Source organism: Elephas maximus, chromosome X (genome assembly GCF_024166365.1).
Source record: "Elephas maximus indicus isolate mEleMax1 chromosome X, mEleMax1 primary haplotype, whole genome shotgun sequence".
In the NCBI taxonomy this organism is placed as follows: domain Eukaryota; kingdom Metazoa; phylum Chordata; class Mammalia; order Proboscidea; family Elephantidae; genus Elephas; species Elephas maximus.
In genome coordinates, this window is record NC_064846.1 from 44,572,755 (window position 1) to 44,589,888 (window position 17,134).

The 17,134-nt window shown below is 41.2% G+C and overlaps 1 protein-coding gene across 1 annotated transcript in view; it reads left to right on the forward strand.

Moving 5' to 3' along the window:
- The first annotated feature begins 4,740 nt into the window (after window positions 1-4,740).
- The window catches only part of AMOT (angiomotin), a 78,541-nt gene continuing 66,147 nt past the window's right edge, over window positions 4,741-17,134 (forward strand). The window contains exons 1-2 of the mRNA XM_049872045.1: window positions 4,741-5,456; window positions 13,397-13,474. The gene's annotated coding sequence lies outside the window, so the exon portion shown is untranslated. The remainder of the gene's footprint in view (window positions 5,457-13,396; window positions 13,475-17,134) is intronic.

Sequence of the window (17,134 nt, forward strand, 5' to 3'; positions counted from 1 at the left end):
AAAAGGAAAAGCATTTAACTCAATGCTTATATACTGCATATACTGCATACGTGTCCCTTTGTTCTTTTTCTGTTCAGATAAAGCTCTATTTTCTGATCAGCTGGTTTCTGCAGGTGCAGGGCTAGTGTCCTTATGAATAAACAGGAGGCTGACTTTCAGAGGTGTGCAGGAAAAGGCTGCTTTTTCATGTGCGTCTGATATATTTGCAGCGTGTTTTATGGGCAGGGGGAGGGTTATTTAGAGACACAAATCCTTTGGATTTATTTTCGCTGGTGTATGTTCTTGCCTTTGCTTGTGTTTGCAAATGCATGTACATGATTTAGTTGTTCGCCACACAATTAGAGGAGGATGTGGACATTTAACACTCCCAGTCAACCTGGTGGGTAGGGAAGAGTGTCCTTCAGTATGAAGCATTATGGTTTCATGGTCTTTGCTTCAAGAAGAACCTAGCCAGGGATTGGGGAAAGACTATAAGCCATGTCCTCCTTCCTACTTTTCCTGTACATTGAGCAAAAATATTGGATGCAAAGGGCAGAGATTGATCTTTATTGCATGTTAAAGGAGGAGTTGCACTCTATGGACAAAAAAAAAAAGGCCAAGCAGGACAGTTAGTTCAGGATGGAGACTCTTGACTTCCAAGCTTAAAATGATCCTCCTTTTTTCCATATCAGTATATGGGGCTTTTTTTTGTGTAGCACTTAAGTAACCCAGTGTCTTTACACAAGTATTTTACAGCTAGGGGTTAATTCTCCTGGTATCCCCTATAGGGTTCTTCATATTTTACTCGGGCTATGAAGACACAGAGATGCTGCGGGGATTAGTTAAATGTGCGTGGCATAGTTTGCTGTATAAACTCTCTCTCTGGAACTAGTTTTTCTCTCCCTGCTCTCAACTTCCACAGCTTTTACTGTCAATACCATTCATTTAGCACTTAGCATATTCTTGTTAGTTATCTTTTTATGTCTATATCCTTGTAGGAAGGAGCCAAGTTTCATACCTCTTTGTTTTTCCAGCCTTGTCCATAATAGCAGCTCAATCAATGTTTGTTGATGTTGGCCTCCCCACCCTCCTACCCCCCTTAAAGTGGAGCAGGCAATGCATAGCTTTAAATTCAAACTCAGTTTAAACAAACTGAAGGGTTTTCAGGGTAAAAACAAAGAGGAAGTCTTGTGTGGGAGGAGAGAAGGAACACCTAAGACGCTTGAATGACCTGAGCAAAGCAGAGGTACCAAAAACCTGTTGTTTGGCACAGGCTAAGAAGTGACTCACACATGGCCCGATTCACCTTTAAGTTTCAGAGCTCTGCTAACTTTATGCCGTGAAAATTCAAATTTGGTGGTGAACAGTAATGACCCTAGCAGGATTTGAGGAGCGGGTAATAAAAGAGTTAAATGATTCGGGCGTTTCCATGGTATGGAGGCCCTGGTAGCTGTGGGAAGACTAGTTGAAAAAGTCTTTTGAGAACCAACTTTAAGGCTGGGGGCAGGCATACTACAAACAGCTGCCAGATCTTTGCTACCAGAATTTTTTTCTTCCCAGCATCATTTGTAATGGCAAAAGATGGGAAATGTCTAAATTGCCTCATCGAGGCAGGATGAACCCCCTAACTATGGACCTCAGATAATCTTGAAATCTTAAACATTAAACCAAGAATATCCCCTGAAGTCTTCTTCAAACCAAACAATAAAAAAAAACAATAGGTTAGCTTAATTATTAGTAAAGAATGTCTGCCTTGAGCATTGTGCTCTTTTAAAGAACTATCTTTATGAAATCAAACTGACAATAATAACTCCAAAGGTTAGATAGGAAGCGTAAGGGGCAATCAGTTTATGTTAATAGAGGAGGAACAATCCTGAACAGGTCTGTGAGAATGGTTGCACAACTTGAAGAATGCTATTAACGTCACTGAATTGTACATGTAGAAATGGCTGAATTGGTATATATTTTGCTGTGTATTTTTCAACAGCAATAAAATAAAATAATTTTTAAAAAGTATAAAGAATGATTTCAACTGTATTCTATTGTGTTAAATGCATTAGAACTGGAATAATGCCTTACCTCTGAGGTCCAGGGCCAAAAAGAGGGGGCTGGCATACCATTTAAGCCAACTGTAACAGGAGGGTTACCTTGATTTAGCCCACCATTTTCCAAACTCATTTGACAACAGAATGTTTTTGGTCGTTAAGGACGAGGAAGAATGGGGCACCAGAAAAATTCATTAACTACCTGCGGTATGCAGTTGACACAACCTTGCTTGCTGAAAGCGAAGAGAATTTGAAGCACTTACTGATGAAGATCAAAGAATGCAGCCTTCAGTATGGATTGCACCATAAAGAAAACAAAAATCCTCACAACTGGACCAATGAGCAACATCATGATAAATGGAGAAAAGATTGAGGTTGTCAAGAATTTCATTTTACTAGGATCCACAATTAACATCCATGGAAGCAGGAGTCAAGAAATCAAAGGTTGTATTCCATGGGGGAAATCCACTGCAAAAGACCTCTTTTAAAGTGTTAAAATTTTATTTTAAAGTGTTTGTAATTTTGCTTTCATTTACCTTGGGAGAATAGCACTCATGCTTTTTGCCTGGTTTAGAGAGGCCATAGGAATATAGGATTTTTTTTTAACTTAGTGTAGAAATTTTAAAATGTATGCAACAGAAGTAAGAGAATCATTTAATGACCCCATGTACCCATCCTGCAACTTCAGTGATGAGGGATGCTCAACCAACCCTATACCCTTACTTCTTTCAGCCTTTTCTCTCCCCCCCCGCCCCAGCCCCGCCGCCCTCTTTAAAGTGTTAAAAAGCAAAGATATCACTTTGAGGGCTAAGGTGCTCCTGACTCAAGCCATGGTATTTTCAATCACCTCATATACATGGGAAAACTGGACAATGAATAAGGAAGGCTGGAGAATTTATGCCTTTGAATTATGGTGTTGGTGAAGAATATTGAGTATACCGTGGGCTGGTAGAAGAACAAACAAATCTGCCTTGGAGAAGTATAGCCAGAATGCTTCTTAGCAGCAAGAATGGTGAGACTTCATCTCATGTACTTTGGATATGTTATCAGGAGGGATCAGGCCCTGGAGAAGGACATCATGCTTGGTAAGGAAGAGGGTCAACGAAAAAGAGGAGGACCCTCAACTAGATGGACTGACACAGTGGCTACAGCAATGGGCTCAAACATATCAATGACTGTGAGGATGGTACAGGACTGGGCAGTTTCATTCTGTTGTACACAGAGTCACTATGAGTCGGAACTGACTCTATGGCACCTAACAACAACAAGAAGAGAATGGTGGTTTCCATGGTAAATGTTCCTCATATTTGTTTTTTCAAGTTCACTTCAGAGATACACAGCATGATTTCCTCTTTCAGTACCAGCACCACAATAGATTTAGGTCGTGGCGCCACTGCAGAACTGTTTAAAAAAGAAATCTCACCCACCCTGGTTAGAAAAGGGGCAATTTATTATTCTAACTGCAGGGAGCCAATTTCATATCCACCTTTAAAGCTGTAGGAAAAAAGTTGATTTTTTAAAAGAAAGCCGCAGAACCTACACACCTTGGATGTAAATGCTTAAAACAGATGAGCAGAATATGATTCCCAAACTCATATGAGAGACTCTCTGCCATGTGTCGTACACAGTAGGAACACATACATTTGTGGAGTGCTTTGTGGTTTACAGAGTTTTCACACACATTTTATTTCCTTACCAATGCCAGGAAGTTAATAGGGCATGTCTTATAGCCTTTATTTACAGATAGGGAAATTAAACGATTTAACAAAGGCAAACAACTAGCTAATAAGTGCCAGAGCCCGAAATGAATTCTTCCCTTGGTTCCAAATTCCATGTTATTCTGCTATCCCTATGCTGTTTCTTGGTGCTTTAGTTTTCCCAGCTGTAAAATGGTAGCTGGTGTTCTCAAATCCCAGTGTTCTTAAGCAACAGCAATTTTTCGTAGCTCGGAAATATGAACACCACATTGATACTTCAGGTACGTTTTACCCCTCCCTACCTGGTGTATTGAGGAGGAAGAAAAGTTACTATTCTAAGTGCTAGACAGTGCCGTAGAGGTGTACCCCAGTCTGCGGATACACTGTCGTACTCTTTTTAAAAAAAAAAAAAAAAGAGACTGAGAAATCAAGCTTCTCATCTTTCTTTTCCCAGAAGTGGCTGGGGGAGAAGAGAGACAATAGCTTCTTGTTTAGTTTTATCAATTTTGAGGGCGGGTGAGGCAGAGGAGCGATTGACGGCTCAATTGACCAATCGGAAAGGAATGCTAAGGTAGGATTCGCCAACGGGAAGCTGCAAAAGAATGGTGGGTGGGATTTGCTCCTCTGGATCCGCTCCGCCCAGGCCAGTTCTCTCAGCCCGCCCAAGAGGCGGAGGCTCCACAAGCCCCGCCCACCTTTCCCCTGCCGTCAGAAGGAGGGGCGGAGGCGCTTGGTGGGGGAGGGGTCGAAGGCTAGGGGGAGCGGAGGAAGAAAGGAGGGTGTCTCGCAGAACCGTGACCTGGGTGGAGGCCTGCTGGTAATAGGAAGCAAGAGGGGAAGGAAAACGAAGGAGCGCTGCTTCTTCCTGCATTATTTGAAGCTGACTTTGACAGAAGCTGCTTCTCAGCTTTTCTATTATTTGTTTTTCTGCTTCCCGCTGTGGGGCGGAGAGCTGCACTGGCTCTCCCACGCGACTCTGCTCCGCTTGTGCCGTAGATTATTATTGTAGTCTTTTCGAAACCCTTTCCTTCCTCCCAACCACTCCTTGCGTAGACTTTCGGTACTCCCGGAACCAAGCCATGCCACGTTCGTAGTAGGGCGGGAGCGAAGGCCCCCACTTTCGCGGGAGCTCCTGGACCCCGCCGTTCAATTGTTTGAAACTTCCCCGCCCCCTGGCCCCGCCTCTCTTCCGCACCTCCCCCCTCTAGGGTCCAGTCAGGCTCCCGCCCTTCTTTCCCCGCCCTCTACTCCGCCTCCTACCCTAGTCCACCGCCAACCCCTCCTCTCCTGGGCGGTCCTAGCCGCTCACCGCAAGAAGAAAAGCCACCCATTCGTCCCCCTCCCCTACCTCCCATCCTTTGCCCAGGAGCTGCCTTCATCGCAGTCACGCCCCTTCCTTCCTAGGAGCTTTCTGGCTGTCCAAGCTTTCTGGCTGTCCAAGCTGGTAGACCCCTTGAATTACTCCTCCATCCCTGCTTTCCTCGCCTCCTTTTCCCCTAGTTCTCTTCCCCCGCCCTCCCACCTCGAGTCTGTCTAGCCTCGGATCATCCGCTGCTCCACCCTCCGGCCCGGTATCCTGCCTGTCCACTGCCACTAAGGAGAGACCGGACGGAGCAGTGAGGAGGAGAGCAGCCGGGAGTTGGGGCTTCCCCCTGCCCATCCCTGGCCGCTGGCCCGGGACTGAAGCCACCTGAGCGAGCAGAGAGCCGTCACCCTGTCTTCGTTGCCTTCAGGGGTAGGAGAAGTGTGGTTACTTTTTACGGGGAACTGGGGCAGGAATTAATGGTGGCATGAACTTGGTCGTGCCCTCGGCGTGAGTGATTCGCTCTAGAAGCTTGTAGAGATGCCCGTGCGCTCTACTTTCTTTGCAGCTGGCCGTGAGTTTTCCAGCATGTGCAGCAAGTTAAATCGATTAAAGAGTGTGCACTCCTTTTCCGTCCTACTTCGGCAAGGAGATGCTAGTGGGTACCACAACTTGATGGTTCTTTAACTTCCTTGTCTTCTGGGGTCCTTGTAGGTCTCTAGGCAATTAATCACATAAGAAACTAAAGACTCAAGGGAAACCGAGATTTACGTTTGGCCCAGCAGGAATATCTGCTCTTATTTCAGATGACTAGATGAGTTTCTCCTCTGTGCTTAGGGTAGGGATGGGGGCTAACACTCCACTCCTCCAGGCGGGGGATGGGCGGCAAGTGAAGTCCGGCTGGGGGGTGTTGAATTCTTGAGGTCTTAAATTCTGGGAGTAATCTATCACGCTACGCTCCTTTTGGTGTATGTGTGTGTCGCTGGTGGTGGGTAGGGGCGGTAGCCCCTTATCAGCTTTATAAGGTTTAATAATGTTGGTTAACTAGTTTTTCGGGATCAGGCAGGTGTCGTGAGGGTCCCAAGCCCAGGCCACTGCGTAGGTGCTTCAACAGCAAGATGGACTTCATCAATATTTGAAAATAAAGAGAAGGAAAATTAGGGAAAGTGACAGTCTTTGTAGACTGTGAGCAGTCCCCTGTAAATTGCCACTAGTAATATTATAATAATTTGCAACAAGGGACTAAACACAATTAAATGAGAGAAAAAAAGGAAAGGTTTGTGAGAAACAGCATTTCCAATCTCTAGTAGATACTTTACAAAGACACTTTAGGGTGTTTTAGTTCAGTTCCCCTCCCATGAAGGGTGGAAATTTGGAAGCAGTTTAAAAATTTTTATTAATTAATCCTCTTCTATTCAGAAAGGAAGATAATTAGTCACCATATTCTTTAATGTTGGAGGGCTAAGGGTATGTAAGACTCCTTGAACTAGGCTTTGTGAAAAGTTCTTTCTTGGGACAGCCTTTGTGAAGCCTTCTCAGTTAGTCCTTTGAGCACCCCCATTTAGTAACTAAGAATAGTTTGAAATACCATTTTCGACATGGGATACAACTTCACCCATCTCCTACTTATTTCCAATTGGGTAAGTATGACAAGCTTATAAAAATGGTGGTGTTCAAAGATCTATTACCGAAATGTCCCCAACCCGTTGCTTATTTGGGAACATATTATTTCCTTATATTTTAAAATAATTTCTTTGGTTGATTTTAATAAGAGAAAGGAAAGCAGGGAGAGAAGGAACTTTGCAGGGTGACAATTTTAAAGGCTATCACGTTTCAGATCAGCTGGGAGGGAAGAGCTGGCTTGACCAAACTGCACTTTATAACTGGCCTGGGACATTTTAATAGCCAGGTGGTTGTAGAGTAGTTGCATCTATTTACAGATGATAACTCAGGTTCCAGCTATTCTGTATGGGTTTATCTGGTTTCATTTACAGACACTTTCTGGCACTACATCATATTTCATTTTAAGAAATTTCTTCCTTCGGAAAAATTTGTGGCTCCATAAAATTGAAAGTACTTTTTCTAACTTCGTAATCTAGATGTGAAATAAATCTCAGACCACACTTACATATAGAGTGGATCTGTTTAGCTATTTCAAAGACTTTAGAAAGGAGATTTTTAAAATTCATATTGAATACGACTTTTGATTTGAACAATCTCATTTCTGGTTTATGAATTAGAATATATTAGACTAACGCATAACCAAGGGATTTTGTGGAGTTGCGTTTCCTGGAGTTTTGTAGAGAACAAACCAGACTTTCTAGAATGCTTTGAGCACAGTCTAATCAGAAGGCAGAGGGATGGATGCTATGACCTTGAGGTTCCGTTGAGTGCCAGAATTCTAAGTGGGTACATCTGCTTCTGTGCCTCTCATAAGAGCCCTCTCCCAGGGCCTGTGCCTTCTTTAAAAGGGTGTCTTTGTAATTAAGCAGCTCTTTTTTTTTTCTCCCTCACCCCCCCTTACTTCCTTTGATCCAGCTTTTTAAGGCCTTTTTTCCCGTTTGGAGACAAGAAGAGTTTCTCACACTCTCCTACTCCCCTCTTAAGTTTTTTTTTCCTCCCCCCCCCAAAAAAAAAAGTTCCCTGAAGTTCTCAGAATACTTAGAAGTTTTTTTTTTGTTTTTGTTTGGGGAGTGGGTACCAATGAGGAGGAGTAAAGGATATATTCCTCCTTGGGAAATGCTTGCGGCCAGGTAGTCTCCTCCATGGAGACTGAGCATTTGGAATGCATGAGAACAGTCCATTCTTAGGGACTGTCTGGACGAAATTGTCCTTTGCGCCCATTAAAGCCCAGCTTAAACCCACTGAAAGGGGGTGGAGAGAGGTGCCTGTGGTCATGGCTGAGCCTTTTAGGATGGTAAATGGGTAAATGTTCCCAAATCTCCTATTACATCACCTCTTTCCCCCCTGGATTCAGTGGGTATGGAGATCTGCTTGACAAGTTAATTAGCTGGGGACGAAACCAATTGGTTTAGAGATGTGCTCCATTGATTTCCTGTCTTCAGGAATTTTTGTTCGTGTTTTAAAATAATGTGTTGTCTTCAGTCTTACTTACTTCTTCATTCCTTGCTGCCTTTTGGGGACTTTGGCCTAAAATCTAGGATCCCACCCCCAAGTCAAAGGTTAAAATTTGATCCGAGGAGCTAAGGGGTTATTAAACAGGCTGACCATACTGCATTACTGTACTCTGTGGTGGGCTTCTGAGCCCTTTTAACCTAGAGAAAGGAGGGAAGTCACAGCTTCCACACACAACGCGCATAATCTGAACTTTAAAAAAAAAAAGGGAAAAAGAAATAGGTCATTTGCTTTATAAAAGAGTCCACAACAGGTTTCTGTGAAAGAATAGCTTTCCTAGTTGGTGTCTTTAACCCATGACTTGATATGTGAAAATTCAGTATAACCTGGGGCGTTGCATGAAGGAAGGCATTGGAATTTTGTTGTAATGATTTTGCTTGAGTTAAGTGAGGCCATTATTTGGACTTTGAAATCTTTTTGTTATAAAATCATTCTAGGTTGTAAAAATGCTGGGTATGTTAGCCTCAGATTACAACTGCTTATAGAAGGTGGCTAATATTAATTTCTAGAAATAAATCAGACTTTACAGATTTTGAAGAAGTCTAAGGATAGGACTATCTACCTTATATAAGTAAAAGATTTTTGCTTCCAACAATCAGTGTATTTGACTAATCTAAGGGCCAAAAAAAAATTTAAATTAGTTTTTAATTATTTTTTTTAAGGACCCAGAAAATTGTTTTTAGGAAATGAATGGCAACTGACGCCATTTTAAATCTTAGAATCTACAAAAACCTTTCCTAATGAGCCTACTGGTGAGAGGGACATAAGTTCTAGGCCCGACTCTAACTCAGTTTACCACTCTTGGCAAGTTTCCTTCTGTGTAGATTGTGGAGGCCTGACGGGGATTTTGAGAGCCAGTTCTCTTCCTAGGCCTTGATGTCTGATGTATATGTGAATGATTCCTACTAGAATGTATACACAGTTCTTAGAAATACAATCATGGAGTCATCTGGACGTTAAGAAATAATAGAGCCTTTTTTTTTTTATAAGAATATATCACTATAAATGTATTGTGCTTTATATTTTAACGACTTTAAGTTTAAAAACTAAGACCCTGCCCAAAGCATCGTCAAGAAGCCCATCATCCTAAAAGATCACCTGCTTTTCGTTTTTCCTAGTTCCTTTCAAATCCTTGTTCCTGTACTTCCATAACTTTTACATGATTATGGTTTTAGTTTCAGTCATAAAAAAAAAAATTTTTGCTGCTTTTAAATAAAAACCCATTTAAAACATATCTTTGTAAACCTGTGGGGAGAAAAGTAGTCAGGACCTGACTGAGTACACATGAGGAATCACATATGTTTGTTCCTTGAACGCCGGGATAGACTAACATTTAATAAGTAATCCCTAACACTTTCTGTGATTTAGGGGTCATTCATGTTTCTGGCAAGTCTGTAATTCCTACTCCCTTAACCTCCTGTTTAGCTCCCCATTCTTTTTAAGAAGAAAAAGAAAAAAAAAAAACCCTAAGGTTTACTATTTACTTTGTCTAAATTATTGGTTTTTTTTTTTTTTTAAATCATTGGTGATGATTTCTAAATCACTGTATCTTCACATCCCATCAGGAGAGTGCAGACTTGGGTAATCTGTGAAATCTCTAGAATGAGGAAGGAGAAGCAGGAAAGCACAAATATGTTGTTTTGTGGCTTTGAAAAATAATGTCTTTAAATTAGACTAAAAAATAACAAGGAAACTAGGGGTTTTAAACAATTAAATAAAAGACATGTAGGTGGAGCAGATGACCCAGACTTAGTGAGTTCTTCATTTGAAGCCTTCACCATGTAGTAAAAGTTCAGTTACACAGTCTTTTAATTGTCCTTTGATGACTAAGGTATAAGTATGTATGTGATCTCTAATTCTTGATGGACTCATTCCTGGAAATTTGTGGCTTATAATTAGAAATTAGATTAAATTACTCTAAGCAAAATAGGGAAACCCTGGTGGCGTAGTGGTTAAGTGCTACGGCTGCTAACCAAAGGGTCAGCAGTTCAAATCCACCAGGCGCTCCTTGGAAACTCTATGGTGCAGTTCTACTCTGTCCTATAGGGTCGCTATGAGTCAGAATCAACTCGACGACACTGGGTTTGGTTTTGGTTTTTTAAGCAGAATAGGAAGTGAAGTATGGAGTTTTAGTACTTACAAAGTACCAAGTGCAGGAACGTTTTTATGTAATACGCGTTCATGGGGGAAAATGAACAATATTTGCTAATATTTCCTAAGGTTGTTCTTGAAAATCAGCTTTTGCCTTCTGTAGGTCTGCCTTAACATTTGTAAAGTCACTTTCACTAGTGCTCCAACTCCATGAAATACCATTAGCCTGTGGGATGTGTGGCCAGGATATGGGTTTCTGTGCCCAACCCCTCTCTGACTTGCTATGTGACCAGGGGTAAATGAATTAGATGCTCTTCTGGGAAGCAAGGATATTAATACTTCACAGAGGTGTTTAGGCATGCTTCATATTGGGCACATGCTTTGAGGTCATTGGAAGAAAGGTATTTGCATGATGGCAAAGTAGGATTATTATAGGGACCTGAGCAGGTGTTCACTTTTAATGAGTTTTGCTCTGTTGTAACACAGTGTCTTTTGGTGCCCCATTGCCTTACTGACTACAATTAAGATTGTCCCAACATTCATATTATTGATCTCAGATTTTAAAAAAAAGAAACTAAACCTTTTCATACTATGTGGTAAATTGAAGTTGAAATAAGAGGACTATACCATCTGCCGTGCTGATGGAACAATAGCTTCGAAAAGGGACGTTAGTTGAAGTGTGCCATAGAGATCAGTGAGTTCTTCAAAGTTCCTCCGAATGATTAAAAAGAGTAAAAGCAAATTTCTGTGTGTGTATGTGTGTTTTAAGAGAAAGTTTTCAGTAATATTTGCTCATGACACATACTGATGATAGCCAGTAACTGAAACCTAGCCATTGTAGTGCTTTATACACAGCTGGTTTTTATTAATGATGGAATATTTATGCTTGCTGTACAATTCGTGGCTTATTTCCATATGTATGTCAGAACTTAAATACCCCCCAAAGCAGCATTAAGATAACATTAAATATAAATGTGGCCTAGCTAGAAAGGGTGGATATGGGGGGTCTCTCTTATTCTTATTGGTGTTGCTTCAGAGTACAATAACCTCCCCACTCCCCAGTCTTAGGCACTGATGCTGATCTTTTTTTTTTTTTTTCTCATATATCCCATAGCAAACTTCACATGTTGGTCCTTTTGATATGGACAAATGATCTGCCATAAACATTTCCCCCCCTCTCTTCATAATGGAGATGAAACTGATGTATGTGTTTTTTAAGAGCATATTTTCCCTGCACATGCTTCTCATTATCCGAAAGGTCTGGACTCAATCAGTAAAGGAGCAGAGAAACCACATAATTGAAAGGAGAATGACGGTGGTGCATACTTGGAATATTTGTGGGAAGGGGATTGCTGACATCAGAAAATGTAGTGGCCTGAGTGTTAACAGCATTGAAGAGAAATAAGCTTTCTGTGTTTCTGTGCATTGAGAATTATTTTTAAGGGGATAAAAATATGGGCCAGATCTGACATCCTTTTATGAAGTTGCCCTGGAAACTTTGATGAAGGTTGTTATAGAATAGTTCAATTAAAACCTTCCCCATTAGGAAGCTAATTAATGCCTCACTTACTCATTTGGGTTGTTTTCAAGGGATGTGGATTTGCATTGAATTAATAACATTTTTTTCATGTGATAGCAAACTAAGATAAAAATCGCAGATGGGGAAAATTTAGATTGCCTATTTTGAAGAAATCTAATTTCCTCTTTATTGCATGTAGGTTTTCAGTTCAGATTTTTGTTTCACTCTGTTTCTATGTACAGTGATCACATTTTAGTTTAGTAGCCAGTTTTACTTTCTGGATCATGGGCTGTAAACCAAAGGTTATTAATTTGAGTTTCCTGTATGAGTTGGAGAAATACAACAAATGACCAAAAAAAAAAAAAAACAAAAAACAAAAAACCTTTTATTAAGGTAACAGTCTCTTTTCTTTTACAATTAGTTTCTATTTGGAGTTTGTGTGTGTGTGTGTGTATGCATGCCTGGAGGAGGGGAATTTTTTTTTAAGCAAACAATTTTTGGAGCTAAGAAAATTTTGATGACCCTGGATCTTCACCTCCCAAAGAACATTCTGCCTGCCTCAGGCTGTCAGTTAGGCTTCTGTTAGGGGCATGTGAGGAATTTTCTGACCTGGTGCTTTTTGTGAGGCTAAGTGGTACTCCCTTGGCAGCCTGAAGGAGAGTGGTTATGGTGGGAATGGGAGTGCAGGATTCCTAGCACGTTCTTTCTACTGTACTCAGTCTTTTTTAGGAGGATGAGTACTTGCTCCTGAAGTTTTGGAGCCATTTTCAATAGAGGAAAAGCTCCATAGCTAAATACGTAATATGGGTCTACTGTGGTTCCCCTTTGCCCCAGGACTTGTCAAGGACAGTCACGCTGTGCATATATTCCCTAATGCTATGTCCATGGCATATACCCACGCTAATTTCTGAGAGTGGGAATGTTGGCTGGGTTATGTGATTTGCGGTTTAACTGATTTCACCCTAGCCCTTCCTGGGAAAGCAGGGTATAGGGTTAGTTTTGCAATGGCAACTTATTCAAGATAGGTTCCTGATGCTTGCAAGTCAGCAAGAGGAGGAGGGGCTGCCTTCTGCCTTTGGGGAGTGACTCAGGCCCTTTGGAATGAAGATATGAAACACTGGCTCCTGTCCATGCACCTGCTGGATGCCCCACACCTGCAGTCAGCACCTGAGCCCCACTCAGACACAGAAACCAGACTGAAGGCAGATGGTGCTCCCTTCAAAAGGGGTGCAACAAAACAAGGAGCTCCAAATTATGTTGGTGGAGCCCTGCTGGGAATTACTTTTAGCCTTTCCAGTGTTGGTATGGAATATGTCTTAGATATTTTCTTCTAGGTGCAGCGCACTTACTTGCTGAAGATATTATTGGAGTGTCAAGAGAGTTTGCTTTCCTAATGAGTTTCTCTGGTGAACCATCCTCTAAAAAACTGGGGAGTCAGATCTGTAGAGAGTAGTGTCTAATAATCAGGCACAGGGCAGGAAGTCATAAGACCTGGGTTCTGATCCTGGCCCTACCACCAAACAGTGAAATCTTGACTAAACTAGTTACCATTAGCTATTCTGTTCTGGACTTGAGCTTCTCTGGTTGTAAAATGGGACTAATCACATCTGCCTTTATCTCCTCACAGAGCTGCTGAGAAGGACAAATAAGATTACAGACGTGAAAGAACTTTTGTCTCCTTAGAAGAAAGGCTGAGAGAGTAAAGGTAATAATATTCTTATTATTATTGTTATTGCGATTCCACGTCTTCCATTCCTATTCTTTTCCTGCTGTTACCTCCATGCAAGGACTTTGGGAAGTAGTTATTCACTCAGTATGCACTTAGTAAGCACATTTTGTGTACCAGTTAATGGTTTAGATGTTTGGATCGTATACAATGAAAAGTCATGCACCTAGCCCTGCCTTTTAAGAGCTCATAGTTTAGCAATTTCCATTCCCAGCTCAACCCATTAACATTGATTTCTGTCTGGGCACTGAGAAGCTTAAAAGGCAAGAATTGACTCTTTCTGAATTTCAGTTGGGAATTTTCGGCCCATGATTGAAGATACGTGGAGAGAAAAGCTATGAGGTAAATAAAGGAATTTCTCTCTGATTCCCACATTTGCCAAGGGCCAGACCTTTGAATGATCACGGTTTTTAGGAGTCCCTCCTTAGTTTCCACCTTGGTTCTATACTATTCCTACTCTATGTGATCCAGCCTGCTCCTATGACCTTTGCTATCATCCATACGCATCAAAACCAAACCAAACTGGTTGCTGTAGAGTCGATTCCAACTCATAGCGACTCTGTGTGTTACAGAGTAGAACTGTGCTCTGTAGTTTTCAAAGATGTGACCTTTTGGAAGTGGATCACCAGGCCTTTCTTCGAAGGCATCTCTGGGTGAGTTCAAACTGTTCTGGTTAGTAGTTGAGTGCATAACCGTTTGTCACCCAGAGATTCCATCTATATGCTAATGATTCCCAAAGACGTATCTCAGTCTGTCATGGACTTCTCCCTTCCCCTCTTCCTCAACAACAAATTGGTCACCAAATTACTTGTCTTCTTCTAAACTCACAGGTCTTTTTCTCTGAGAAACTTTCTCAGCTGGCCCAGAGGGTTTTTGTTTTGTTTTGTTTTGGCAGAGTCCTCTGCATTGCCAGAGCTATCTGCTGGTAAGTCTGTTTTCCCATTGGATCATAGGTACATACTTGCCTCCTCTGCTTGGCTGGGGACCGTACTCTTGTATTTGTCTTTTTTTCCACCCCAGTACCTAGCATAATGTCTGGCTCAGAGTAAGTGCTCAACACTGTTTGTGGAACATATGGTGTGATAAGTGCTGTAATTGACATGCATACAACGTCCAGTAGGAACATGGAGAAGGGAGAATTAATTTTCCATATTGAGCAGGGGGTTGGGGGAATGAAGAAAGATTAAGGAAAAACCTTCAAGGAGAAGGTGAAAGCAGAACTGCCCGCTTCTGTGAGTTCTTGCTAAGAAGCCAAGGAAAGAAATGCCCAATGTGCCTGCTCTTGATGAGCTGGGAGACATCTCTGGACTCTTGCCTTCACTGCCTTAGGACAGGATGACTTATTTGGTCAGGTCTGCAAATAAACCTCTGTCTATAACGCTTTGACCATTTAAGACAGGTGACACTTAGTCATGTAATATTAAATGTGCCACCTTAACCATGGCTGAAAACAGAAATATGCACAGAGACTCATTGATTAGATGTGCTTAGTTCTATACAGCACAGTGCCCTTTACAATATATTGAAGACTGGTCTTTGAAAACTAGCAAATTTAATTAGCACTCAGAATGTAGCAGGTTGGGTCACTAGAACTGAATGTCTTCAAGCTGACCGTCAGATCTTTCCAAGGGCAAAAATGAAACATGATATAAGCCATTACAGCCATGAACCTGTTCTCACCCACCTGATGCTTTTACTAATTAGCTTCTTGGCCAGGTGGCAATTTGGGGCAAGTGCATACAAGCTGGATTCACAAGGGAGCCCGCATTCCACTCTGCCATTTCGCAAGCCACTGGGATACTACACTGCTTCTCTTGGCTTCTTTTCCTCCTTGGTGGAGAAATGGGAGCAGGAAAACTTTTAATTAAATGAGGGAGAGATTTCATGAGGCTTTGGTGTTTTCCTAGTGTTATTTTTTTAGCGGGCTTGTTTAAAAACATTCACAATCCTTGACCCATTAATTTCGCTTCTGGGATTCTATCATTAGGAAAAAATGCAAAATATTGAAAAGGCTAACATTTTTGTAACATTATTTAAACTAGCACAAAATTGGTAGCAATTTAAATGTCTTAATAATTGAAGAACGGGTAAGTGAATCTTGATACACTTATTTAATGGACGATTACACAGCCATTATGATGTTTGTTATGATGTCTATGTAACCACATGTAAAAAGTGCTCATGATAAAATGAAATGTGGGATCCAAAATTATATGTATATTAATATTTTATTGTTTTGTAAAAACACAAATACACATAGACAAATACTAAAGGAGGTATTCTGAATGCTAATTATATCTGGGCTGAGGTGGTGAAATTATGAGTGTTTTTTTTCTCTTTATTAAAAATATGTGTTTGCTTTCCTTATATTGTAAATTAAAGCATAAATGCAAATAAAAGTTGGTGATATGCTATTGGAGGCAGGAGATTGGTGCAGCAGGCAGCTTCTAGGTATATTCTTAAACTTTTTTCATTTTATTCTCAGTATGATTTCATGGATGTCTTGTACCATTTCTGAGGAAATAAGGAATGTGATGTGATGTGATAGCATGGTGTGTTTTTCCCTTGAAATGAGTTTGTGTGCAGGAGGGTGAAAGGGTAGTTGAAACGGGATTCTCCTTGTGCCATCAAATTGGTTCTAACTCATAGTGACCCTATTTATAACAGAATGAAACACTGCCCAGTCTTGTGCCACCCTCACAATCATTGCTATGTTTGATCCCATTGTTGCAGGCACTGTGTCAATCCATCTCGTCAAGGGTCTTCCTCTTTTTTGATGACCCTCTACTTTACCTTCTCCAGGGACTGGTCCCTCCTGATCACATGTCCAAAGTACATGAGATGGAGTCCCACCATCCTCACTTCTAAGGAGCATTTTGGTTGTATTTCCTCCAAGACAGATTTGTTCATTCTTCTGGCTCTCCATGGTATATTCAATATTCTTCACCAACACCACAATTCAAGGGCATCAATTCTTCTTCAGTCTTCCTTACTCATTGTCCAGCTTTCATATGCATATGAGGTGATTGAAAGTAACCATGGCTTGGGTCAGATGCACCTTAGTCCTCTAAGGTGACATCTTTGCTTTTACACTTTAAAGAGGTCTTTTGCAACGGATCTGCTCAATGCAATGCGTCGTTTAATTTCTTGACTGCTGCTTCCGTGGCTGTTGATTGTGAATCAGGTAGAATGAAATCCTTGACAACTTCAATCTTTTCTTGGTTTATCATGATGTTGCTCATCGCCAGTTGTGAGGATTTTTGTTTTCTTTATGTTACGGTGTAATATACACTGAAGGCTGTGGTTTTGATCTTCATTAGTAAGTGCTTCAAGTTCTCTTCACTTTCAGGAAGCAAGGATGGGTCATCTGCATATCTCAGGTTGTTAATCCCCCAATCCTTATGCCACAGCCTTCTTCATACAGTCCAGCTTCTCAGATTATTTGCTCAGCATACAGATTGAATAAGTATGGTAAAAAATACAACCCTGATGCACACCTTTCCCGATTCTAAACTATGTAATATCTCCTTGTTCTGTTCCCTGGTTACGTACACTTCAGGGTTGATTACCTTTGTTGCTTAATAACATGTTCAAGTTAATTGCTTTAGAGCACAGAAAAGTAAAGCTAGGACCAAAAAT